Raw genomic sequence first — 27,131 nt, 5'->3', positions numbered from 1 at the left:
CTCGATTTTTTTAAGTAAATCTGTGCAAAACTCACTGCGAGAGAACTTTTGTGCTCCCAGGCCATTGCTATGGTGCTCGCCGTAGAGTTACACATTTCACCATCAGGAGTCATACATTTGATATCTTACAAAAGTAACAGCACACCTCTCCTCAACAAATCTTGATTTGAGGAAGCATTCATGACAAAATGTTTTAATTCTTGATTTGACAAACATTTATTGCTTTATTGAAATCCACTGGTGGTTTCCAGTGTAAAAATGACCTGTAATGTGAGATAGCCACATATTTATCACTATTTGTTTAATCATGTAGCTTTTCAGTAGTGAGGCATTTTTATTGATTAAGTAGCATGGTACATTTCAGTACATCACAGAAACAGAAATGACTCATATTTCTATGGACTCAACTGGTAGGACCCACATTCTGAAGAGACAGAGAATCCCCAAAATGGATTAAGATGTATTATTGGTAGTAGTTATTAGTGGATTTCTCTTTGTTTACAAGAGAGATCCATGCAAATAATGGCTTAATAATCCTTCAGCACCTAAAGATGTGACAAGGCTGCTGATGACAAAAGTTTTATTGTTACAGTATTCAACTAGGAACAGGTAATATATATCATTTATTCTTATGAAGTCTTTTTGATTGTGTACAGTCAAATTTACTCCAAAAATATAAGTAGTGACAAATGTCATCTAAAAAAAAAAAAAAAAAAAAAAAATTTAATTATGTATTTAAATATGTCATGGAGATGTGTATCAAAATACTAAATCTACAATAACGCAATATAATAACCTTGCACAACAATCTTCTCATCAGTCTAATCATGTTTTACCAAAATACATCTTTGTGATTCATAGAATAATTCTTTGAACGTCAAGCCATCAAAACAAAACACAAAAGTGTTTATCTAATGGTATCGTTCAGGTTTACTGGTTCATATATATATATATTTTATTTTTTTTTCTTCTACACTAAGCCAGTGATCAATATGCATTTTTATGCAAAAAGTTTGTTCACAACAAGGGTAGGGTGACCATATGTCCTTTTTCTCCCAGAAATGTCTTCTTTTTGGACCTAAGAAAGTGTGTCCGGCCGGGATTCCTAAATCTGCAAAAATGTCTGGGATTCGGCTTTTGATTTCTGCAGTCACCATTCATTGTGTGTTTTTGCAAACTTTATGTATTAAAGTTTAATAACATAGTTGCATGGTTGTGAATGCGAGTATTTAGGCCACACCACGTCTAGTTTTGCCAACCATTCCGTGTCATACAGAATCGTCCCGTATTTAAGGCATCAAAGAAGCGTTCCATATTAAAGTTATACGGAATGCAGCATGTCCTGTATTTAAGACATATGCCGTATGACCACCTAGAACATACAAATAACATACTCTAAACTGAGAATTAATCTTTTGGGGGGGGGGGGGGGTCAAGTGTTTGCTTTGTGAACATAGTCATTCGAGGAAGACTTTAAGACCAAGCGGTCACTCCTGCTTCACGCTAACGGCATTTCCTTTCACTAGCCGTGTTGTGACTTCAGCAAATCACTTTTGGTGCTTGCAAACAAACAGGGGTGTAGCCAGAAATGTTTAAGTGGGTGGGCCTACATTAAATAGGGTGGGCAAAGTGTAGTGTATGAAAACTGAATGTCAAATTGCCAACAGAAAATACAGCACAAAGGGTTAATATACAATACGTCTAAAGCATTTATAAACAGTCATTTTAATTTAATACATAATACATTATTGAAATAAAAAGTTGTATCTGTTAGCATTTGTACCTGAGGTAACGTTATTAATAAACACTGTCACATATATATTGCTCATTGTTAATTTTAGTTAATGCATTAACTAACATCACTGTCAAGTGTCTCTGTCAGTTCACGATCAAAGTAAACATTGAGGAGCACAGAAATGAGCGCAGCTACAAATACGCAGTGTGTGCTGGAGAAGAGTATCTAGCACAACGTTCATGTGTTTCTTTCTACAAAGGATTCATCTGTTTAGCAGATCAAACACTGTACCTGTGCTAATATGATGCTTCAAACACGCTTGGCTCAGAAGTTTCGGATCGATAAATCCATCACCCGCAGGTGGTCTGTCGGTTTCATTTGTAGATGGTCCGGATTCAGTGCTAAGACTTTTACTTTTTAAAGAATTGATCTGATTGATGTTTGCTTCAATGCTTTCAAATTCAGCTTCACAAACATCAAACCAATCAGCATTTTGACAAGCGTATGGAACGAACCTACAGGGAAAATGAAGAAACTGCCTGTAATTAACCAAGAAAACCTTGTTGAATCACTGTTTCATCTAAATATATATTGTTACAGTGAAATAAGACATTTATTATTATTATATTATCGTTTATTACATCTATTTGGAAAATGACCACCTTCTCAGTGGATGGACACATGCTCACCCGCAGACTCCTCAAGTCCAACATCCAGCCATGCAAGAAAACATGCGATCTATACCTGAGGGAAGACATGATCAATAAGGGAAGCTATCTTTCACTATTGTATGTAATGTGGTTAAACGGATAAAAAAAAAATACACTCCGTGCTAAATACACTCCCCATTCACTGAATAAATTAAGCAAAGTCTGACCACTCGCAGAAGGTTGTCTTTAAAAACAACTTAGTGTTGAAGAACTATACAAATAATAAATGCTCGCACCTGACCATGAGTAACAAACAATTTTTCATGCGAGAGACCCAAAAATAAGCCAATTACCCCATTTCAACAATCACTGGGGAAAAAAACTACAATACCAGAGTGAACAAAAGCAATTATCCAAATCCTAAAAACACCATTATCATAACAATAAATAGACACTAAACAGGTGTAAAATTTATAGGTAAATATTAAATCCACTAACACACAAAAGCAAAACATTTCATAACATTTCATTATCATTTATAGATTAAATACATACATAAAAAAAATACTAAGCAGGCAAATGTCAGGCAAATTTTATCTCTAAAATTATTTCACTTGAACTGTTTTACTTTGGAGCAAGAGATGCAGGAGGAGTGAATTTATTTAGTCAGATATATATGACATGGTAACTTAAGCTACACGTCAATTTAAATTAAAGCTGAAATGCATTTATAAGGCTTTGTGAAAGAGGCCAATGAGGCATGTGTCCTAGGATCTTTACCAAACTAGACTAGACACAAGTCACAGGATCTTGACCCTATGCTTCAAATACAACACCCACAACAGACGCACAGAACCGAAAATAAGCAAGAGTGACATGATTGCTGCAATACTACAAATTAAAACCACATATAAATGTCCTGACAAAATGATCGAATCCAATCCCACAGTGCCATGCACACACATACATGAATGGAGAGCCCTATTCTGTCTAACATCTACTCTCCTATACATACAGTATGTGATTCCGTTCTCATTATGGCTAATCTAAATATGGTGTTGTCATCCAAAATATCTTAAATTGTGTTCCGAAGATGAACGGAGCTTTTACGAGTTTGGAACGACATGGGGGTAAGTGATTAATGACAAAATTTTTCATTTTGGGATGGAGTAACCCTTTAATTAGCATTTTATTGATATTGTGGCTAAATTTGTTTGTTTCTCTTTACCTGTCTCAACAGAAAGTAGTTTGGCGATGGAGTACTCAAAGGTGGTTGGCTTAATGGAACTTTTGGGAGTTGGACGCATTTTGGCTGTGAGTGTATTTAATGTATTTTATACATTCTGTAAAGTTTCGGGAGCAACAACCACGTTTAAGTTATTGTTCTGTTTGTGCATTGAATGACACAGATTTATGGTAAATAACCATAGCAGTGTTTTGGTGTCTCAAGAAGCATATTTTTTTAAGAGTTTAACCTCTTTGGTATCCACTATTTTTTGTTCAAAATAATATTAGCAACCAAAGAATCATTATGTCTGGCAATTTTTACTAAACCCCCATTGGCAAAATAGTTTTGTTCATGCTCAGAATGTGCTGACATGACCCATATTATAATGTCTTTGGGCTGGTTGTTCGGGTTTAACTCATAATACAACATTTGGCTGCACTGTCACAGGGCTCCGGAAAGAAAATGTAAAGAGTTGAATTAACATTTATAGAGAGGAAAGTTCTTAATTAAAAAGTTACCATAGTTCTTCATTAAATCCTTAGTTTAACAGTAGTATTAGTATGGTCTAATATTAATATTAGCATTAGTAAGAAACCAATATCCTAAACGCATCTAGAAACTATTAAAACAACATCTTTAAAAGTGACTTCTAAATACCTTGCTGCCAAAACATTTCTGCTTATAAAAACACCATATTTCAATGTTTCTATGGTAGACTTGTCACTTCTACCACTAAAGACTGCTTTGTAAATAATCTTCCTGACTCATCAGAAAACCAGCTAAGAAGAACTGGATGTTGCAACAGAAACTATGGACGCTGTGTTTTCTAGCACAATTCTTCTTTGTACTTAAAGAAAAGTATGGAAAATAGTCCCACATCGTGGTATAACGAACACACCTATACCTGGATAGAGCATCCCATAAATGGAGCACAGCGGGGAAGAAAACAAAACTAATGGTATTTTGGATTACATGGATATTTCTACCAACAGAGAGGCCTATATACAGGGCCTGATATTCGGCGTAAGGTTGGTTTTTTAGTTGGTGGTGTTGGTTTTTTTTTAGTTGTGTGTTTTGTTTAAATTGTATTTACTTCAGTATATAGAGAGACGCACGATCTGCACTGTCATATCTCTCCTTGAGTGTGTCCTGCAGCAGTCACTTGGAGAAGTCGGCAGCTCGTTAACTCCTGACGAGTTTGAGCACGTAACGCACGCTGTGAAAAAGTGTGTTGGGAACACTCTAAAATGCTTGGAAATGTGGAAAAACAGCTTACCATCGCTTACTGTACTGAAATTGGAGGACCTGATTCAGTATGCACCTTTTTGATGACCCGTGGCAATATTATACTGCATTGTTGTCAGCGTGTAACGTAATAAAACTGCAGCTCGTTAATAAACAAAGTTTTTTGTTTGATCCATTTTCTACAATCCACCTTCATTTAGCAAGTGCACTCGCGCAAAAACATTTTCAAGTTCAACACTTTTTGTTCCATTCAGCTGTGGATGCTGCTAATAAAGCAGCTTATTCGCCCAGACTGCTGCGACCCCACAAAGAGATGTGCAATTGTGTGCATTTTCTTTTGAAAAAGTTTCCCCAGAAATACTTAATTTAATGTAATTTTTCCCTAACAAATTATATTATCAGCATAACAATTTTAGTAAATGTAGCTGTGTAAAAGGTAGGAGATGATTCCCTCCTTCTAAAACAATGTGCTTTTACTTTTTAATTGTTACATAAATTATCATATTTATGATTCTCATTTCTTTATTACAAAACTGGCACTATTTTTGAGAGAGATTGGCTCTTTTTAGAGCCCGACCACACAGAGACGCGTTTAGCTGTATAAGTAAAAATTTTGTATCATATCAGCATTTTGTCCAGACGGATCTGGCATTTTGGGAGACTGAAACCGCTATTTTTTTGAAACCCGGTCCCAGAGTGGATAAATCTGAAAACGACACCCTTGCGTTTACGTGTGTACAGCCAATCTGTATATGTTGTGAAACGATGATGTCATGATCCCACGTCTTGATCGCAGTCAGACAGCGCTACGTAACGGCAACAACAACAACAATGGTGGACTACATGCTTGTGTTCGTGCTGCGCAGAAGCTACTGAGCCTATCAGCTTTACTAAAGTACAATTAAAAATTACTAAATCAAAAATGTTTTTATACACGTGCAAGGTTTATGTGCATGCTCCAAGTCTTCTTCTCCATTTTTAGTGTATCTCTGTGGCAGATTTACAGCACCACATGCTGGTCTGGCATGAATTCTACATCGTTTTGTGTCAGTTTCAGTGGTTTCATGTGTACACAGATATTCTTGAGATGACGTAGTTTACAGAATTTTTTTTTTCGAACAAGGAAAAACAAAATACTGGATAGGGAAGCTCTGGCTTTGTGTGGATGTGGCCTTAATCTCTCTTTCTAACCCATCTCGTATCATCTTCTGTTTTCTAAATGTTTAAATTACAGTGTACAGCGTTTATTATAAGGAGGTAAGATCTGCAGCTCAGTACTCACTTCTCATGAGTACTTTTAAATAATCTACTCTTTTACTCTTACTCAAGTTGTTTTGGACAAGTACTTTTTATTCTACTCACACTACTTTTTTTGTAATGTAATGCTACTTTTACTTGAGTATATTTTTTAAGTACTCTTTCCACCACTGCCCGCAAGGCTTAGTCGTTAGGAAAATTGCATTCAACCCTTGGGAGATATCCATAAGAAATGTGGAGTTATTTTTCACTGTTACACTGATGATACTCCAATCTACATTTCTTAGAAGCCCAACAAAACATACCAATTCACAAAACTAATGGAACACTTAGTTGCATGCATATTAAAATAGACAGCATATTAAAAATGGGATGTCCAGTAACTTCCTACTACTAAATTCAAAAAACACTCTTGTTAAATGTTCTGTCATGTCATATCTTCGTCGTCAGTCAAGAACCTGGATGTGCCCTGTAGTCCAAATTGCAGCAGCTAGAGCTTTCACCAGAACCAATAAGTATTACCATATTAGCCTGGTTCTAGATCTTGCTGTTTACATATAAATGTCTCAATGGGTTAGTTCCTCAGTACTTAAACGAGCTCTTATTTTATAGCTCTTCACATCCACTGTGATCTCAAAATGACCAGTTTTAGAATATCAAAATTGACTGCGGCCAGTACCTTCTTTTCTTATTTAGTGCCCAAAAGCTAGGACAGTCTACCTAGCATTGTTTGGGAGGCAGACACACTCTGACAATTTAAATCTAGGTTAAAGACCCACGTTTCATCATAAGAGAAATAGCTAAAAAAAAAAATCTATTGTACTAGTCTGTCTTTCTCAGCCTTATCCCAAGGTTACTGTGGTCAGCCAGATGGTGGACCTACACCAAGGAATGACCACAACACAGCTCTTGAATATCAGAGAAGGCCATGACCATTAGACAACCCATCAGTACAGATCGTCAGTAAAGACGTTGGTGACTGCCCAAACCCTCAGGACAGATCCTCAGCCGAGACCCTGGCATCTTGACAAGCCCTCAGCACAGATTCCTACAGCCAGCTATGAGCGCGTAGTACCAAGACCATCTGGGACCAAAATGCAGTTTATATCAAGAAGGATGTTCATTGTGCTTAAGGGCCACTGATAAGCTAGTCGACTACTACTGGCTAAACAGTAGCTCTACCTTAATGTTTCCCAAACTGCTGGGCAGACTACAACTTATATAATTTAATACTACAACAGAATTGATTCTGCTGTTTCTTGTTTATCAGTGTGAAGCTACTTTGACACAATCTGTATTGTAAAAAAGCACTATAGAAATAAATGTGACTAGACATGACTTGACATCGCTTTCCTGTGCCAGAGAATCCAAAAATACAACATTTTACAGCCAAGAATGATCGATCAATTTATGTTCCCAAGATTCTGTAAAACAAAAATGGGAAAGAAATGTCTCTCCCAGGCTTTTCACAATGATGTCATCAGCAACTGAAGGCAACCCACACACTCATATTTACAAGAAAACCAACATGTAATATTATAAATGTCAATCACTTGAGTAGTAGCCAGGAATGATTACATGGCAACTGTTGTAATTATCTCAGCCATGCCTCTGAAGCCATCAAGTTCTGAACACATGTGACCCTAATTACTGGTGAATTTGGGTGCTGATTTTACATATTGCTGATTATAGGTCTGGGGCAGGATTCACAGAAAGAAGTTAATAAATTCTAAGACATTCACAAGAATGTACATAAGTGTAAGTCTAGAAAACATCTTAAGAAGTCCTCAAATATTTTCTTAAGATTGTCTATTTCCCTTGAGAAGAAAATAAACAGGTTGGGGTGTTTGTCTGACTGTATGGTGGTTCTCACTGATCAACTTCAAAATACTTCAAAGGCTGTCTTTTTGTGCTGCCTGCATATTACTGTAATTGTATTGTGCACACGCTATTTTTTGTTGTATCTGGCTTGATGGGAGGTCAGCACATTTGATGTTTCTTGTATTATAATAAGTTAATTTAAAGAGCAAGTCATGTCACAATCATGTCTGATCATTGTTTATAATATTACTAATGGCTATAACTTCAGAGTACTCATGCACATTCCTAATAATAACCTCAGTATTTGAATGAGCTTTTGTTACATTATAGTCCTCCACGTCCGCTGCATTCTCAAAACTCTGGCAATTTGATAATACCTAGAATATCAAAGTCAACTGCAGGCGGCAGATCCTCTTCCTATTAGCGCCTAAACTCTGGAATAAACCTACCTAACATTGTTCGGGAGGCAGGCACACTCTTGCAGTTTAAATCTAGATTAAAGACCCATCTCTTTAACCTGGCTTACACATAACACACTAATACACTTCTAATATCCAAATCCGTTAAAGGATTTTTAGGCTGCATTAATTAGGTAAACCAGAACCGGGAACACTTCCCATAACACCTGATGTCCTTGCTACATCATTAGAAGAATGGCATCTACACTATTATTAGTCTGTTTCTCACTTATTCCAAGGTCACCATAGCCACCAGATCCAGTCTGTATCCAGGTCAGATGGTCACTGCAGCCACCCGGATCCAGTACGTATCCAGCCCAGATGGATCAGCGGGAGACCAGGACAACTAGATGAGCCCCAGAGACAGATCCCCTGTAAAGACCTTGTCTTAGACGGCAACTGGGACAAGACAACAGGAAACAGATGATTCTTCTGCACAATCTGACTTTGCTGCAGCCTGGAATTGAACGGCTGGTTTCGTCTGGTCAGAGGAGAACTGGCCCTCCGAATGAGCCTGGTTCCTCCCAAGGTTTTTCTCCATTCTGTCACCGATGGAGTTTTGGTTCCTTGCCGCTGTCGCCTCTGGCTTGCTTAGTTGGGGACACTTCATTTACAGCGATATCGTTGACTTGATTGCAAATGATTGCACAGATACTATTTAAACTGAACTGAGCTGCATGATGGCATCACTGAATTCAATGATGAACTGCTTTTAACTGTCATTTTGCATTATTGACACACTGTTTTCCCTGATTAATGTTGTTCAGTTGCTTTGACACAATCTGTTTTGTTGTTAAGCGCTATATAAATAAAGGTGACTTGACTTGACTTAATAGTAATGTGTAGGGTGTTATATGTAGCTAATGTTATGTCGTAAATGATTAATATTTGAAACAAGCCTGTAAATTAATTAAACATTACCTTACATGACAAGAAAAGGCTGAAGGTTATTCTAAATTTAAGAAATTATGTATGATGATTTTTAAGAAATGTTTATTCTTTGTTAGTTTTGTCTTTAGATCAGTCTTTCAAAAAAGAGAGGGACATACTTTTTTGGATGTTTTTTTGGAATGTAAAATATTATTAACTTTATTCTTAAGTTTGAAATTAAGAAGTAAGCCTGAGTACCACTAGAGGACCTCTTTGAACCTTACAATCAAGGTAATGTCTTTATCTTGAGAATTTCATCGGTTTTGCCAAATACAGTGACCTCCGTTTGGAACATCCAAGAGTTAATTTCATCAATGCACCAGCACAGGTAGTTGGTGGGGGTGTAGTCATTAATGAAACTGGGCTAGTAGTAGCTGTGATAAGCAGTTTGTTCCTTATTATTTGACTCAGTGGGAGCATAAAAAAGTTGAATAAGAATGGTGCAATAACTGTGCCTTCAGGGACACCGCTTGTCCACTTAGACTTATGGCCACCTATACTCAAATAATAACCTCTCCCTGAACCAACTATGACCTGAACTAATTGAGGACCGTCCCAGAATGCCTGACCCAGTTTGACAGACTTTCTAGAAGTATGTTGTGACTGACGGTGTCAAACGCAGCACTGAGATTGAGTAGTACCAGCAATGATATTTTGACTGCGTCTGTAATTAAGCAAATATAATTTAATATCTCTATGAGTGCTGTCTCTGTGCTGTGATGCAAACTGACATGGAATTGAATGGAACTGAAAATTGTCCATATATCAATTTGTGCTTAAGAATTTGTTCAGCTGATTAAAAACATTTTAATGATCTTGCATATGAAAGTAAGATTTGATATTGGTCCATAGTTGCTCAGATTGGGGTTAAAAATGATTATTATTATTTTTTTTTTTCTCTCAGGAGGGGCTTAACAATGTCTCGGTTACATATGGTAACCCTCGTTCCCTGAAGAAGGGGACCGAGAGACATCACATTGGTGACCGACGAATTGGGATATCGCTTCGATAGACCAAACTACTTCGAGTGTAAACTAAACGAGCCAATGCACATTGGCATGCAATCATGGCATCCAGCTGCTGCTGATCACAGCGTGAGTATAAGAAGGCAGCAGGTGCAATGCATACCAGGTTTTCGCTCCGGAGCCAAGCCGGTGACCCGACTGCTCAGCGGCGGTACAGCAACCGTGGTGACGGGACATGACATCTCCATTCCCTCCTTCAGGGAACAAGGGTTACCATACGCAACCGAGACGTTCCCTTTCAGTCAGTCACTCACGACGTCACATCAGTGACCGACGAATTGGGATCCCTACCAAAGCTCCATGGATGCTGCCCCTTCCAGTGCCCTGTGCAAATCGCCTGCACCCCTATCTGGTGTAGGCCGGGGCTCAGAACAAGTAGTTCCACTCACCACTGTCAAAGCACTACCTCAAAGGGTGAGATTGGATAACACTGGGAAACGTACCCATTCCACTTGGAACAGGGACACTGCGGAAGCCCCATCCTTCCCGAAGGAGTTTTCAGGAGCAAATACACATATACCATCTGTTTAGGTGTATATGGAGAAATTGGAGGTGATTGAAACCCTCTTGGGAAGGCAGAAGTCTGCTAGGGAAACACGGGCTCTAAGGCTATAGCATGGACTATACACATATGAGTAATGCTTTGATCTCAATATGGAACCCAGCCTTCCACAGTTCTCACGGATTCATCGTGAAGGCCTGGGGCCAGATGTTCCGCAGCGTCCAACTGCTGAGGGTGATGGAGGATCTCAACAGGGTCTACAGTATGGACACTCTGGAGCAGTTTTAGCAAGCCGACACTAACCAGGGCCCCTCGGTGACACTACCGTTTTAGGTGAGAACACGGTAGGATACCAGTTCTACATGAAGGCTATAGAATCTAGTGAACGTGTTTGGGGTCGCCCAGCACGCAGCTCTACCGATATCTGTCAGCGAGGCACCATAAGCCAGCGCCCAGTAGGATGCAACACTTCTAGTTGAGTGAGCTTGCAACCTGAATGGGCAGGGCACACCCTGTGCCTGATAAGCCAGGGTGAAGGCATCCACTATCCAGTGGGCCATCCTCTGCTTAGAGACGGCATTCCCCTTCTGCCGGCCTCCGTAACAGACAAATGGCTGGTCTGAAGACCTGAAGCTTTGTGTCCTGTCTATGTAACACCTTAACCCTCTGGAGTCTAAGGTTATTTTTGGGGCCTGGAGAAGTTTTGTCATGCCCTGACATTTGTGCTTTTTTCAGTTTCTTATAAATATCTAAATGGCTAAAGTCTAATCTCACTGTAATCAGCACAAACTGCATATATAATAATATGTGAGCAGCATGTATGTACATGATTGTGTTTTTGAGAAAAATAATTTTGTGCGTGGTTGTGTTTTTGAGAAAAATGTTAAATCACTTGAATAAGGCAATAAAACACATTCAGAAAATTGGTTCCCGGGACTTTTGAGAACTGGAGCTTGTAGCCTAGAATTTTTTTTTCCAAATGATGTGAAAATCATCTTTGTTTACTCACTTACAGAAAACAATATATTGATTTAAATTTTCTAAGACACTTTTTGTTGGTAAAAGTCATATGCGAGTAGGCGTCAACTATCATGAATTCACACCTGAGAAGACAAACGCCTGCATAATGAGCTGCATAATGAGCCATTCAGTCAGCTGTGTCACTGAGAGGGGTGAGTTACAAGAAAGAATGTGAAGACAAAATAAATGTATATAATTTTATGTTTGTAGTTTATTTAGAATATATTTAATCCCTCATGTCTGGCAGACACAGCCAGAGATGGCGCTCCTGGGCCACAAGCGTGGACAGCTGGAGGTGCAAGAGGAGCGATGGTCCCCAGAGGGTTGGTTCCCTGCGGGGTTTGCCACCACTGTAACTCTCAAACCCCCCATGCTACTGCCGGAAGTGGTTCTCGTCTGTCCGCCAGAACGAGCCCTAGATCGTGGCAGAGGCAACGGGACTCCGCCCCTCTGAAGGTAGCGGAGCCTGGTTCGCAGCTCTGAGATGGTCATCTTCCCGCAGTGGGAACATGACGCATCCATGAAGGCCAACTCAGTGTGCTTGATGCCCAAACACATGAGGCAGCGATCGTGACCATCAACTGGTGCCAGGTAACGACTTATACTCACATTGTGATCAGCAGCAGCTGGATGAAATAACTGCATGCCAGTGTGCCTTGGCTCGTTTAGTTAAAGCGATATCCCAATTCGTCGGTCACCGACATGACGTCGAGAGTGACCAACTGATACGGAACTGTAGTTTTCACAGACGTTTGTTGCTTTCCCACTGCATGGTACGGCTCGCTTAAATAGTACCACCTCAGTTGATGTTCCAAGTGAGCCATACCAATACTAAAATGTGATGTGTTAACTTTGGTCAGAAAGGATCGTCACTAGCAGCATCATTGGATTTGTGACAAGAGACACCAAATCCAAAACTAACTGCAGTGGAAAAGCAATCGAGCTGTGCTGAGTCGTACAACGCAGTGGAAAAGCTCCATTTGCTTTACTCATCATAAACGATTTGGAATAATTCACTTCTTTTCTAAAGATAAGATATCCTAAACCCAAGTTTAGCCAGTTAGCCACTCAAACCAGCTTGAAATCGATATACTTAATGGTTGGGTATTGTATTATGCCCAGTAACTAAAAATCTAGTTGACCTCAGTAAATTAATAGTTGCCTATCCTCTCCAAACCAAAGGTATTTTAAAAAAGCCTGTCATATGAATGTTATAAAGCAAAATTTAGTCATGAGATTTACAGCTAATACTACATGCTGTAAATGTAACTGTATTCTGTGCTGCAGCCTGGAATCATAAATCGCATGGCATTCTTTAATTTGGTCAGATGAGAACAAGTCCTTGTCTGAGTCTGGTTTCTCAAGTGGGTTTTTTCTTTATTTCTGTCACCTGATGGCTTGATTAGCTGGGGGTTTAAATATACTTATATATATATATATATATATGTATATATATATATATATATATATATATATATATATATATATATATATTTATATTTGATTTGACTCACCACTATTGGATAAGAACACAAAAGTTCAAATGAGCTGAGTTTGAAGTACTAGTTTCATAACTGAATATTACAACATTGGAACTGTTACTGTTGCTGCTTTAAAGCTGAAACTGAAGTCATTTCATCATTGAATTTTCATTAATTTTTATGAAATGCTATATAAATAAATGCTTCCATACTTGACTTTTGTGTCATTGACAATTTGTCAGCCTAGAACGAAAACACCATAATGCTACAAATATTTTTAAAATGTGACCCCAAGAGCTCTCTATATTATTATATAATTATGTTACTATATTATTTGAGTGTATTTCAATACATAGTGCCCTATGGGTTCCTGATGAACACTCAGAATTTGTTTTGTTGAGCTGCTTTCAGGCATTATGGTGCAGTAAGATTTCTCAGCTCAGGTGACATAAGTTCACTGGAGAAGCATGCTGGCACTATTAAGCCAACTCTAATAACATCACAGATGGCAAGCTGGCCGGAGTCGACTTGCCTCTCAGTGTAACCACACCAAGATGCTCTGCTTTTGTGTTAGTAAGAATAAACTAAAGAAAAGCAGCAGCTTATCAACATCTAAAACATCACACTACAGCCACCATCAAAACACAAAGTAAAATAATTATATAACTTTTAAGGCATGTTATTTAAATATTGTGGCAAACGTGATGCCACTAGCATCTACAAGAACATACTGTGTACTGCCCAAGAAGCTGTCACTGAGAATTTTAACATACAAAATACCTAAGCCATACCTTAGAACAGGGGTTTACAAAATTTTTGTCAGCCGAACCCCTTTGACCTAAATTATTTACTTGAAGTACCCCCTGTGATTTTAAGTAATATTTTCAATAATTAATGGCACATTTGCATGTTTAACTTTAAAAACATTTTCATCAGTTTTTAAGTTTCAGTAGTATTTACATAGCTTCTGTTTATTATTACACTAAACAAATTATAAAAATTCATATTACTGTAATTTTGTCACCACTACTGTGTCGGAAGGTACATGGAGCCGTGGATAATCGAAAGAGTCTTTATTAATCCAACACAGGGGTAAATCCAACATGGAGAACAGGAGGAAGACGCACATACGTAACTGGTAGACCCGACAAAACTGAACTGAAAGGACAAGGCTTATAAAACTTGGGAACTTGGGAGGAGGCTCCGGTGGAGGACGGACCCCTGGGAGGGGGCCTGTAGACAAAGACCATGGAGGGAGGAGCCAGGGAGGAGACAGGAGGAGCTTGGAGCAGGAGGAGGAGGAGCCCAGCTGGACCCAGGCCACAGCCATAACAGTGTCCCAAGGTGGAGCCGACAGTGGGAGGAGCCATGGAGGAGGAATGGTCGCTAAATCCAGGAGGAGGAAACCGAGGCAGAGAGTGAGAGCCAACGAGCCAGGGGGATGCCAAGGATCCGGGGGATCAGGGTGGAGCCGAGGGCTCTGGTGACCGAGGTGGAGGCAGAGATCCAGAGATCCACGATGGAGCCAGAGTGACTGAGGACCAAGGTGGAGCTGGTGCTTAAGGATGGCAGTCCCGCAGGGCTCGCACTGCAATGATGGTGGGGTGAGGGCAAGCAGAGGGGCTGCCAGACGACAGCGGTGGAGGAGGCAGAAGCGGGTGGGAGGAAGGGCATTTTGGAGGAGCGGCCACTGGAGGGCACATTCTAGAAGCAGGCACTGGAGGATTGGAAGCCCCCTCAGGGCTGGACGAGGAAACCGATGACGAGGGAGGACTGGACAGGACCAGCGGAGATGACGGAGAGAGGAGAGGCGGCAGTTCAACCTCCAGATCAGATTCCCAGTCAATAAGATCCTCCTCCTCATTTTGGCCCTTTTTGTGTTCCATATTCAGCTCACCTTCAGCCGCGATGCAGGGGACGGAGCTCCACTCTGCACTCTCAGCATCCGCGGCTTGCTCCCTTGCGGTAGGCACCGTACCCAACTCTCGCACCTGGTCTGATGGGTTGGGCTTTGGCTCTCCATCATCAGTGGGCTCGGACTTATGCTCCGTACTGTGGGGAGATGGTGGGCTGGGCTCTGGGTCGGGAGTGGATCTGGCGAGATCCTCCATGGGGCAGATGGTAAGAGGGGACCCGTTTCTCGTCAGAGTCCACTCCACAAAGGCGCAGAAATTCACTCGGGGACTGTCCTCGGACGATGGCGCTCTGTACGCAGTGTTCCAACTGGCATCGTAGAAGGCATAGAGTGCATCGTCCGGGTAGCTGGTGGGGCGTGCCATGATCCAGAAACAGTCTGGTGTGTGCCGATTGAATTCTCCCTTGCTCCAGCAGGAGGAGGAGGTATTCTGAGCCATACTCAGAATTTGTGCTTTGTGCTCTGCATTTAACCCATCCAAAGTGCATGCACACAGCAGTGACCACACACACACTGTGAACACACACCCGGAGCAGTGGCAGTTATCATTTGGTTTCCTGTTAGACCTACATTTGCCTCTCGTTATTTACACTAAATGTGTGAATCGGTGAATCGGCTAAACAGGGAGTGATGTAGATGCAGGCATTGATCTTCTTCTGTGGTGGAGGGGTTTAGCTACACTATTACGTCATAAAGTTTTTCATTCCACAACCTGCTGTTTTGGCAGATTGGCTTCAATATAAGCTGTTTTTATACTAACGAGAAAGTTTGAGTTCTGAAACTTACAGTACTTTTTATAGCACAACGATCTCTTATGTCAAAAGATAGAGGGCATTTTGATTTCTCAGTTCATTAGCCCTTTAATAATTATTTTTCAACAATGCACTACATTCATCAAAAGATTTATGAAAAGACTTTATAATGTTACAAATGATTTCTATTTCAAATAAATGCTGTTCTTTTCAACTTTCTATTCATCAAAAATAATCCTGAAAAATAAAATATATCAGTTTCCACAAAAATACTCAGCATTATCAAACTGTTTTCAACACTGATGATAATAAACAAGTGTTTATATTTAAAGGATCATGTGACACTAAAGACTGGAGTAATAATGCTGAAAGTTCAGCTTTGATCATAGAAATAAAATATAGCTGCAAGCAGCAATTATGGGACAAAGCACAACAGAAGCAGAATGAGGAATAAGCATGGCCAACTGCAACAATGAGTAATTTTAGACATTTTATGATTTTATGATTTTAATCAAAATGGCTAAATAATCATAAATACAATCACTAGTAATGTGATTTAATGATTTATCACTTTTTACCAATGGGTGGCCGTGTTACCAAATTTATGTGGTGTGGTCAGTTTGCAGTAACAATGATACATCAGATGCAGTTTGGTATCATATTAAATTTACTGAAGTAAACAAAAACCATTTGGTATATAAACAAGTAATCCATAACTTTTTTTTTTTTTGAGAATTTGAGAAAATCGGACCAGTGGTCTAGGAGGAGTTTGAAAAAGTTGGTTTTCAAAGAAAATCAAAACAGCAAACAGGAAGTTTGGCAGATTATGGCAAAATTGGTTTCAATGTTCTTGCCATGATCAAGAAATCAAGACCAGTCTCATGATAATAGGCAAAACTAACCAAAAGATATGAGCATTTTTTTTAAATTTATTATAATTTTTAACCACAAGAAGGCACTGCACTAAAACCTTTTGAGTACCTTCACAACATGGTGACGATGACAAATGTCAAGTCCCGTGATACACCAATGTGGTCATAAATTTGGCCAATTTATGACAAAATTAATGGCAAATGGCAGACATGACAAAATTGAGTATCGTTCGACTTAGTGTGTCACACTGAAACTAAAGAGACCAGTCTTTTGATTTTTGGCCAAACCATTAAGTTGTTAAGCAAAAATGGCCATTTTTCATATCTCTTGACCAGTAGGTGGCATTGTGCTAAAACTGAGTAGATAACCTCAGGTCATGGTTATTATAATACACACAAGTTTGGTTTGAATACACTAAACGTTGTGGACATATAGCCTCACATCGATTTGGTCTTGTTCTGTTAAATTTGTTCAGGCATTATTAAAAGAACGGTTTTGACTAATCAGCTTAAATTCCAACACTTTTTGTCGGCATGGTCTGAAAATGATCTGAGACACTTTTTGTCAAAATCAGACAAAACCATCTAGGAGTAGTATAAAAAAAATATGTGTGTGCACATTTTTGGTATGCATTTGACTCAGCAACAAACCAAAGAATCATCTTATAAACGTTACTTTTCAAAAGTTATTAACATAAACATGAGTGCAACTTTGAGCGTGTTAGCGGCACTAAAGGATTTGAGATTTGAGGCTCCAAACTTGCTATGAGTGTGACGTTTGGCCCTGTCGGTCGAATTTACATAGATTAAAATGGTGTCAGATCTTTATGTTTATTTATTGTAGATCTCAATATGAATATCTGTCTTTAATACTGTACATTTGTAATGTTCAGCCATATCTGTTATACTGTGTGAGAGCTTGAGTGTTTAAATTAAAATTATGAAACCTCAGGCTGTTAAAAGCATACAGTCCATAACACCATACCCTAAAACAGTTAAAATGAGTCCCAGTGTGTTGAAAGAGTCCCAAATGCAAGTGTCCAACAGTGTATATACAATCCAAGTGATAGTCCAAATGCTTGTGTCTGGAAAGGCGAGTAAGAACACAACTTCACAGTCCAGGATTGGTGGATCACCAGCGTATTTGTTAAGGAGAGGGACCCCTTGTCCAAATACCTGCACTTGCGGTCTTTGCACTTGACCACTTGACTACTTACAGTATATGATGTATTTCCTGTATGTGTTCCAAGTGTTCAAGTGAGCATGAAGACCACAAATTGTGTGTAGAACTTTTCATTACTGATGGGAAAAACTTATAGTGTTGTAAAAATGCAAGTGTTTACAAAGCTTTATTTTTATTTTCAATACTTTGCACTTTAAAACCAATTTTTAAATGTCTGTTCAGTAGTCTCTATAACAGATGAGTGGTCAATGGTCAACTTCTAAATGTCTGTTCAGTAGCACCTAACAGTTGACAAATACTCATTAAACTACTCATTTGCACCAATAACATTTACATTACATTTACATTTAGTCATTTGGATGCTTTAATCCAAAGTGATTTACAATGGGGGATATATACAGAGATTCTTCTTAAAGAGGCAAACAGACACAGGAGGTGCTCGTAATACCAAGTTTCAGGCATTGTTCAAATAATTACAAGCTAGAAAGGGAAGGAATAAATAAAGAGAAAGACAAAGATTTTTTTTTCTTTAATTTATGATGAAGTCAAGTAGCGTCAAAAGATTTGAGGTTTCAGCTGTCGCTTGAAAATTGTTGGGATTCAGCATTCTGGATAGTGGTGGGAAGATCATTCCACCAGCCAGGAATGGTGAACGAGAATGTTTTGGAAAGTGATTTTGATCCTCTCTGTGATGGTACCATGAGGCATCGCTCACTAGCGGATCTTAAACTTCTGGAGGGGATGTAGATTCGTAGTAGTGAGTAGAAGTAGGTGGGTGCTGAGCCTGTGGCTGTTCTATATGCAAGCATCAATGTCTTGAACTTGATGCAAGCCACAAACCGGTAGCCATGCAAGGAGATAAAGAGAGATGTAACATGGGCTCTTTTGGGCTTGTTGAAGACCAGTCGTGTCGCTGAATTCTCAATCATTTGTAGAGGTTTGATTTTGCTTGATGGAAGTCCAGCCAGAAGAGCATTGCAGTAGTCCAGCCTAGAAATGACAAAAGCCTGGACAAGAAGTTGTGCAGCATGCTCCGTTAGAAAGGGCCTGATCTTTCTGATGTTGTGCAATGCAAACCTGCAAGATCAAGTGTGGTCTTTGAAGGTCAGCTGGTCATCAAAGATTACACCAAGATTTCTGACTGAAGTTGATGGGGTAATTGCAGAAGAACCTAACTGGATGGAGAAATCATACTGTAGAGTTGGAGTGGCAGGGAAGACAAGAAGCTCAGTCTTTGCCAGGTTGAGCTGTAGGTGATATTCTTTCATCCATGCCAAAATGTCCGCCAGGCAGCCTGAGATCCATGCCGCTACTGTTGGATCATCTGGTTGAAATGAGTGACAAAAGCAGCGGATAGATCCAGCAGAATAAGAAACTGATGATTTGGAATCAGCTTTTGCAATCCGCAGGGCTTCCATTACTGACAGTAGCGCAGAGTCTCAGTGGAATGGCTCAGTGAGGGGGACAGAAGAAGAAGATGGAAGTTTTAGCAGTGGGTGTGGTTGGTTTGAAGTCCTGTGTGTGTGGGGCTGAGAACTGACTACTGATTGTTCTAGTTTTGTCTGTGAAGAATGTGGCGAAATCATCCGCTGTTATCGAAGTGGTGGGAGGTGTTGGAGGGGGTCAGAGGAGAGAATGTTTTGAATAGATTATGTGTGTCTACAGCGCTGTTGATCTTGTTGTGGAAATATGAAGATTTGGCAGTATGGACTTCAGCAGAAAAAGATGAAAGCAAAGTCTAATACATATTCAAGTCTGACAGACCTTTTGATTTGCGCAATTTTCTCTCTGCTGCCCTGAGTTTGGTCCGATACCCACAAAGAACATCGGATAAGCAGGGGTTAGGAGGGGCAGCCCATGTTGGCCTGGGGGGAGAGAGAACAAATATATCGTCTAGACAGAGGTTAAAATAGAGCATAAAGCGTCAGTTGTTGCATTCACATCCAGGGATGAGAGATGGATAGGTGAGGGAAGAGAGGAGGATACTACAGAGGAAAGATGGGAGGGGGAAAGGGAGAGTAGGTTTCGTCTAAAAGTAACCAGTATAGGGGTTGGTGGCACACAGGTAGCAAAATGTAGTTTATATGTAATGAAGAAATGGTCAGAGATATGTAGGGTTTCAACCAAAATGTTGTCTGCAATACAATTGCGTGTGTAAATTAAGTCAAGTTGATTGCCTGATTTGTGTGTACTTGCAGTGGTAAGTGTTTGAGATCAAATGAAGCAAGGAGTGAATGGAAGGCTTGTCCAGATGAATGTTGAAGTCGCCAAAGACTAAAAGTGGACTGCCATCCTCTGGGAATGAGGACAGCAGCCCATCCAGCTCCTCTAGGAAGGTGCCTAAAATTTGCCCAGGAAAGCGGTAAATTACCAATAAAACATGCAACTCTTTGTTTTACTACCTAAAATAATATGTAATATCTAACTACTATTAATATTTATCATACAAAAGTTTCTGTGACCTTTCGTGAGATCTCAGCAAAAAAGTCTCATGATTTAGACATGGGACATTCCTGCGCACTTATTTTCCGCTGTCAAGTGGCCAAGACCGCAAGTGTGGGTATTTTGGCAAGGGGAGTGTTTGCTTTACATCCTGATTCCTGTCATGTGATCAGTCACATGACAGGCAGAACCAGACTCATTTAAAGATCTTAGATAATGGGCAATGAGATTCTGGTGTACACAAAATTACTAAAGGCTTCTCTAATAGGGAATCCTCAGAAGCATTAATTCTACCTCATGACAGAAGCAAATGAGCTGTAAGGTGTGTAAAATGATTGACAGCTAATACTGCTGCTGAAAGCTGTCTGCCTGCTGAGTTTAAGACCACAGTGTTGCCTCTGTCACAGTATCTGTTCATCCAAGAGGAAATCAGAGACGAGAAAGATGGAACGGTAGTTTCAAAAGATGTGAAACATGTTACATACAGAGACTTTTGGCTATTCTCATATTTTTGTTTGGTTGATGTTTAGGGGGAGGTGAGGACTGTGTGTAGGACCATAAAAACGCTTGTGATTTGCAGCCTCTGTCTGACAACTTGTTAAATCCTGCCAAGTAACATGCTTATCTCAAAGAAAAGAATATTTCCTGCATTCATCATTTACTTACCCACGTCACTTTTTTCTTTTTGTAGAACACCAAAAGATAATTTCATGAATATCCGGTTAGCTAAATTCAATAAATAGTGACTGAGACGATCTGTCAGTTGCCTGTTTGTTTTCTGTGTCTCCCTGATGATTTTGTCCTTTGAATTAAATTTGGTAAACAAACAAGCCAATATGTACAGTAGCTGTACAGTAAAAATGTGACAGCAGCCATAACTGTCCTGTGCATCGTCCAGGGTTTCACACTCCAGTCCAGTCGGTGGTGGAAATGCATTGTTGTTGTTGATTTGCCAACCACAAGGATGCGCTGTTTTCTTTTCAAATCAAAGCGTTAATACACGTAGAAAACGTATCCTTGTTTCGCGCTGGCTGACACAGAATAGCGTACGCGTTCAGCTCATATTCTCCAAAATGGAGCTACGGTGATGTGGAGAGACAAATTGTTGAATAAAGTCATTGTTTTTGTTTTCTTCGTGTTATTAAATTAATTGTCGTCGCTTCATAATGTTACAGTTGAATCACTGATGGCAGATGGAGTATTCTGACGATGTCTTTCATACTTTCCTGGACCTTGACAGTGTAATTTATTTGGCAGTCTATGGGACAGTCACAAGCCTCCCGGTTTTCATCCTAAATATCTAAAGTTGTGTTCCAAAGACCTTTTATGGGTTTGGAACGACATGGGGGTAAGTGATTAATCACAAAAAAAATCATTTTAGGGTGGAGTATCCCTTTAAATGTCAGAATAAGGTGGTGGCACAAAGAAGAGCAGTTGCGGGGCGCCACAATTTTACTATGTGATGTCATAATTTACTACATGGGGTCTGCATGGATTCACTTATGAAATTAAATCAGTTTGTATTTTATATGACTTGAGCATGTCAAAACAGTGCTGTACTTTTTAAAGGCTCTATTGAAGAGCAAAAAATAAAAGGGGCATCTATGTGACCATTTACATATTAATGTAAGTAAATTATTTAATTGGATCTGCACTGTTCAGATTGAAAATTGTGAGAATTGATGTAAAAAAAAAGATTTATAAAACAATAAGACACTGATAAAGATTATTGAAGCATGTTTTTACAATAAAATACATATGCATTTCTTTGTAATTGTTTTGTGAAATTCACAAAAAGTGTTGACAGTATATGCACTTACGTTGGAAGTCTATGGAGAAAAGCTTATATATGACTATCCCATAAGGAGCTACAGTAGCATGTGTCTCATGCTTCATTATGTTTATTTATAGTACATATATGCACATATGGATCAGGGTGGGGTATTTTCTCCAAAGTTAAAATAACAATTTAAATAAATAAAATAAATAAACAAATAAACATTAATAATAAACAATATTTTTTTTTAAATGCTGTTTACTGTAAGTTATTGATGTTTGAACAATTTACTTTTTAAATGCAAAATCAAAATATTTAAGTATTCATTTTGTTCTTTGATGATTTTTTTTTTAAGTATTAAAGTTTAGTACACTATTTTACTGTAAACATATATATATATATATATATATACACACACACACACACACACACATTATACATATACACACACACACACCCTAACTTAATATGATGTGCATGTCTAATTTTCAAGAATATTTAGTAGTTATTTAACAGCATGACTTTATTTGTGACACTTGCTGTGCCTTCTGACCTTCTTTATATGTTCACATTGTCTCACATTCATAAAAGAGTCTTCCTCTCGATATTCATACGCCTCTCGCTGGCTTCTTCCAACACTGCACAGGCCATTTAAATGCTAAGTAGCCTTGTCTCTTTCAGTCTATTTGATTATGGCCATACACTGTGTGGACGAGCATTCATCAAGGCTGGATTTGCCACTTGTGAAATTTAATTATAAATGTCCGCTTGCAAAATTCTTTCAAATAAATCTGTTCAACCTCGGGTTACAGCTACTATGTTCAGTGGAGAGCTGGGCTCGTGCAGACACAGCATGTGGAAATATGACAGCTCATGGTGATTGATCTTTTACACAAACAGCTCTTTCTTCACTCCACGATGAGTTCTACAGCTCTAGTAGAAGTCTCCGAGCTAAAAAGCGTCTTCTTAATGACACCTTCATTTGAAATATCAGGTTGAGAAATGTGTGTGAATTGTCACCAGTTTACACAATAATAAAACTCAGCTTGTGGAAACTCATCACTTGGTGTTTGTCCTGGCTGCGAGATACAAAGAGCTCCACTGAAGACAGCAGATTTGAATTTCTTCCATGCAAACACGAGAGCACTTTTTTCCTCTAAGAGGCCAAGGGAGCTGACGGTGATACATGTTGGTGGCAGAGGCACGTGGGGATTGGCACTGTCATCTGTTTTCTGTTTGTTTTCATTTAGTCGGAGTTTGATGGCACTGTTGCATGCAGAACGTGTGAAGCTCTCCTGCAAATGCACAGGGTTCTTTTCACTCATGCTTTTGCCCGTCTTGGGGCTTCATGTGGAGCAGAACGCTGTATTCATTTTGTAGTTTCAGTATTCAGTTTATTTGTTATGAACACACTAAAGGGATTTTTACATTTGATTATTTGCTTTCTTGAATGCTTTTGATTAGATGTAAAATGAAAAAGTAACGCACTATTTAATGTTTCTTTTTTATATTTTATTTGTTCTACTGTTTATTTGCAACTTTGTTCTAAATTTTAATAAAGATAAAATAAAATATAGCTATATTGTGATTATTAATAAAGTAATTATTATTAAGAAAATTATAATAATGACTTTTGGTCGATTCCAACAACTCATACATCATTTTGAAGGTTTGTTAATAGTGAAAATAAAAACTAAACAAAAAACTCATTTTTGAAAATTTGCCACAGATTACCACACATCCTGACACAGGACTTTGATTTGGATAAAGACTAAAAAAAAACTGAGTTTTCATATCTACTGTGTGTTGACTGCAAACTATACTTTTGAAGATAGATATGAGAATATTAGAAAAGATCAGACTTCCAGTAGAAGAAGCTTGACCTCATGTGATTTAGTGTAAACAAGAGTGCAGTTTAAAGAGAAATTACAAAAGCTACAGGCCACAGGAATGTGTTACTAATCCTTATGCATCTGCAGCCGAAATAATCAAGCACTGCTACTGTACAATTAGAGAACAATCCATTAGCTCTGATCTCACTTCAGTATTTAGCATCATGTACAATATTCTGTGAGAGCTAATTAAAACTCAAGATTATGCAGTGGGATAAACTCAATCATGGAGTCTCAATTTCTGTGTTATGCATCAAGCATAGAGCCAAGACTCCAAGACCTCTGCCAGATTTAAGTTTTATCAACTTCAAATGAACACAGAAATAGATCTATACTGCATCAAATGGTCAACAGGGCCAGAGATTGCTTTCAGGAATGAGTCAGGCGTAAAATACTGAGCCTCTATTCTAAAAACAACTAATTCAAGCGAAAGGCCAAAAAAATCATATCTTGGTATTGTTTGATGTAATTCTGACATGCAGTATATATCTCTGTATTTTCTATGGTTTTCTATTTGGATTTTTAAAAAATAAATAAAATAAACGTTTATTTTCACATCCTGCCCCAATGTTGTCCAATGAAACACTGTTCATATTAAAGGCTATGAAAACAAATTCAATGAATGTGAATATGTAGGCTATGCTATATATTACAGCATATGCAAAAAAAAAAAAATGAATGTGAATTAAAAGCAATTTAAAATCACATTAAATGAAATACATAAAAATTAAAATGAATCCAAACAAAAGCTCAGAACTAATTCACTTTACATTTAGTGCTATTAATAAAATTAACTTACTTGTAGGTTTAAAATTCTACATATGGCACATTCATTGTCCAACTACAAATATTTTAGCAAATGTATATTTTAGTCAGAATTTTTGTGTAAGTTCTAAGTTTATCGGAGACTCACATATAGAAGATTAATCCACTCCTGACTGCAAAATGGAAATATTTCCGTGACTTTCTAACATCTACAGATGAAGAATATAGCTGTGAAATGTAAGTAATGTCAAACACATTAAAGAGCGCATGCACAGGGCTTTTATCTGATGGGACAGCCGCTTCAGACTACGGTTATTTTAAAGCCCTTAATAAAAAGCATCTCTCATGTTTAGGACAAATATGAATTATGCCCTTTCCTGCAGCAGCTCACTCCCTCTGCTATTTTCAGATGCGCTCCGCCTCGTACCGTTCAAATCACTGTATATTTCATATAAACACATGGCCTCACACCATATCATTTACACAAAATACATCGATAGGCCTATATCGTACAAACCCCATATATACTGCCCAGCCTTACTAAAGAGTAAAGTATGCACACTGCAGTGTGTGTGTGTGTGTGTGTGTGTGTGTGTGTGTGTGTGTGTGTGTGTGTGTGTGTGTGTGTGTGTCAGGAGAAATACCCTCATACACACTAGATTCAAAAAGGCCCACACATTTTTATACATAAACTCAACATTTATAAGATATTATTTGTCAAGATGAAATTCTCTTTTTTTAAATCTTTCCAAATCTTTAAAGCTTCATCCATTACCTTTAACCATCCTCCTAATATCAGCCACAGAGGAACTAAAACATGGGTAAAAATATATTATGAAACAAACAAATGTATTAAGAAAGAAAGAAATGATCAAAAACTGACTCATCTGTAGTGCAGAAGAAACACTTGTCACTGATGCAGGAGCATGCTTGTCTTTAACTAATGAGAGCATATGAAGAGCTATATTTACCCTTATAAAATTTTTGCCATTGTATCCATGGATACTATAAGATAAAGGTAGGCCTTTTTTTCTTAAAATAATAAGTAGCTTTCAGAATTTCTGTTTATTTATTTTTTATTTTTATTTTTAATTAACAATATTTAATTATTTTATTTTACATCTGAGGTGGCTTAAAACCTAAGCACCACTGAATAAAAAGTACATATATATGGCAATATATTGTCAAAACTATTATTTTACTGTGACCGAATTTGTACAGCGCAACAATAAATCCATACAAGTTCCACTCTTTTGGTGGTTACCATGGTGACTTTGATGCTGGTCAAGCCGTCCCTTGCCAGTAATCACTGTAAATCTTCAGACACACATCTAAACAGAACACAAGCGCTGTCTTTGCCGTAAAGTTGTGGCTAACTCCTCAGGTTAACAAAAAATAATAATGACGTATAATAGGATAAAAATGTATAGTCAATCCATTATTTCCATTCCGTCAACTTACTGGCTGATGCTGAGTGCCTTCAGATGAACGGGTGATGTTTGCGATGTATTTCCTCGAGTTTAAATCAGATGTACTTCATGAAGATGTGCTTTAAAACGGGCAGAACCGCGGAGGAACTGAGATGAAGAGTAAATATCGACGCAGTTCGTCAGAAGTCGCCAAAGTGATGGTCGTGTATCATCTGCTCGAGCTGTTAGTTTGGACATCCACAGAGAACTTCCATCCTATCAGCTGTTTTCCCCACACCTGCAGGAGAACCGAGCTGCTCTGCTGCGCTCCTTCAGGCAAGTGATTCGTGAATCAGATGAGTTCCAGTTTCATCACACGTGCGCGGTCACAGAGCTGGTTCACAATCGGTCACACACTACCATGGTGTCCGGTTCTCGCGAACGGAGGATCTTTTCGGTGATTTATTCGAACCGATTCGCGCAGCATTTGTGAATGAGTCGACAGATGAGTAACACTATAACACGCTGGATTCGGGAAGACAATAACGTAATCGGAAACAAAGTGATGAACAGTTGAGTCTGATTAAAACTTGTACTGCAATATGACACGCTGGATTACTTCTAGCAACTCTTCGTCAAATGATTCAGTGTATCGGCTCATTTAAACAGACCGTCCGAACGAACCGATTCATTTTCCCGCTCGGAGCCCTCAGTGCTCCTGCTTGTGTGTGGATTGTAGAGCGTTCGTTCACGACTCAGTCCGTCTAACTTT

The 27,131-nt window shown here is 38.7% G+C and overlaps 1 protein-coding gene across 1 annotated transcript in view; it reads right to left on the bottom strand.

Moving 5' to 3' along the window:
• Positions 1-26,694, bottom strand: part of LOC122147388 (X-linked interleukin-1 receptor accessory protein-like 2) — a 137,077-nt gene extending 110,383 nt beyond the window's left edge. Inside the window, exon 1 of the mRNA XM_042769675.1 lies at positions 26,412-26,694. The gene's annotated coding sequence lies outside the window, so the exon portion shown is untranslated. The remainder of the gene's footprint in view (positions 1-26,411) is intronic.
• Between the last annotated feature and the right edge of the window lie 437 nt (positions 26,695-27,131).

The sequence above is a fragment of the Cyprinus carpio genome, chromosome A14 (genome assembly GCF_018340385.1).
Source record: "Cyprinus carpio isolate SPL01 chromosome A14, ASM1834038v1, whole genome shotgun sequence".
Lineage (NCBI taxonomy): Eukaryota > Metazoa > Chordata > Actinopteri > Cypriniformes > Cyprinidae > Cyprinus > Cyprinus carpio.
The sequence above is the reverse complement of the archived record's forward strand: the minus strand, read 5'-3'. Positions and strand labels throughout refer to the sequence as shown.